Source organism: Cavia porcellus, unplaced genomic scaffold (genome assembly GCF_034190915.1).
Source record: "Cavia porcellus strain 051 isolate PalLab524CR breed Dunkin Hartley unplaced genomic scaffold, mCavPor4.1 scaffold_2, whole genome shotgun sequence".
NCBI classification, from domain to species: Eukaryota; Metazoa; Chordata; class Mammalia; order Rodentia; family Caviidae; genus Cavia; species Cavia porcellus.
Genome location: NW_026947485.1, coordinates 56,305,444 through 56,307,217, shown reverse-complemented (window position 1 = coordinate 56,307,217; position 1,774 = coordinate 56,305,444). Strand labels below are relative to the sequence as shown.

At 36.2% G+C, this 1,774-nt stretch overlaps 1 non-coding gene across 1 annotated transcript; it reads right to left on the bottom strand.

Annotated features, from left to right (window-relative positions):
• Positions 1-1,318: 1,318 nt before the first annotated feature.
• On the bottom strand, positions 1,319-1,482 carry LOC111758431 (U1 spliceosomal RNA). The gene has a single exon (XR_002792606.1). It is a non-coding gene; the product is annotated as a U1 spliceosomal RNA (small nuclear RNA).
• Between the last annotated feature and the right edge of the window lie 292 nt (positions 1,483-1,774).

The following is a 1,774-nucleotide window of genomic DNA, read 5'->3' as shown; positions in this document are numbered from 1 at the left end:
AAATACAATTCAACTTCATTGGTATTTCATAATAATGACCATGTATTTAACTATTTTAAATTGTACAAATGAATTATTCTCTAAAAGAGTTATATCATTTCAAGGATTGAAAATCAGATTGAAAAATCACTAGTAATTCTACCTTGCTAGCTGTCCTTTTTCCCCCACAAGTACATTAAAATAACCTCTAAATATTCTTACATAATTTTCATACAGCTTATTCTCAATACCTGCATAAAATACTGACACTCATATGCACATAGTATGAGTATATTCTCAATATGTAGTAGGAAAAATAACTGTAAAATATTTGGCTATTTCTTATATTTTTATTATTTTCAGGACCTGAGGAGGCTAATTCATTTTTAATGAATTTTAAAAATAAGGTCTATAATAAATTATTTCCATATAAATTATTTTTAAATGTGCAAAATCTAAATAAGGACAATTTAAAATTCTGAAAAGGAATCAGAGTAGAAACAGAGGGAGAGATAGCCCATGTTGATGAACATGAAGGGTCAGTGTTGTCGAGAGGTGAGTTCCTCCTAACTTGATCTGTAGATTCATTGAAATCCATTCAGAATCACAGAAAGCTACTTTGTAGGTATCAGAAAACTGATTCTAAAGATTACATTGAGAGGCAAGAGTCCCACCACAGCCAACACAATGTTATAGGAAAAGAACACAGTCAGGGCAGGTGTCCTACCCCACTTCAGGACTTAATGCAAAGTGATGGAAACAGAAGAGTAAAACAGAATACATAAGCTAGAGGTAGGCCTCCAAAAGTACAGTCAACTTTCCCCCACAAGGAACAACAGCAATAGCATCGAGAAAAAAACAATCTTTTCAGTACAAGATGCTGAAACGAATGAACACACACATACACAAAAGAAGACGGAGACAGAGAATCTAGACACAGATTTCATACTCCACAGGAGGTTAAATCAAAAATGTTATTGATAATTGAACAAGTCTTGTGTGTGGATGACTGGAAGTACATGAAATTTGTCTGTACATTTTACTCAATTTTGCCAAGAATCCAAAACTTCTCTGTTATGATTATATCTAGATGTCCCCCCAAAGGATCTTATACTCATAGGTTGGGCTTTTGGGAGATGATTGGACTATGGGGTGTAATAGTCACTAGTTGATTAGAGAACTGATGAGTTTATAGATAAATGAGATTCTTGATGCAAAAGCTCACTGGAGAAGCTGGGTCACTGGGGGTGTAGCATGGAAACATGTACTCTCTCCCCCTCTACCTTCCATGATGCCCTCTTCCCTTGATTCCCACCTTTTTTTTTTTCTTCTTTTTTTACAGGGGAGAGTGCAAACAAAGTCCCCCACTACCACAAATCATGTAGTCGAGTTTCCCACATTTGGGGAAATCATAGGGATCAGCACATCTGGAGTTCAATAGATAAGTCGTGTCCTGGGAAAACCATCTTCGTGATCATGGTATCTCCCCTGCCAGGTAAGAATTTGATTCTCCCCTTCTACTTCCTGGATGCTGAGCCATAAGCAAGCTGCCTCTGCCATGCAGCCCTGCCTGGAGCCAGCCAAGTATGGACAGAAACCTCTACAAACTATGAGCTAAAATGAACCATTCCTCCTTTAACTTGTGAGTGTTTGCTGTTGTGGCTGGGCAAAAAGCAAGTAACTAAGACATATTTTAAACTATTTCATTAATTTTTAAACATAAAAGTAAAGTCTTTGCTCTTGTAAGACAAATATAACAACATAATTGCCTATTTCTTACCCAAATACTACTTTT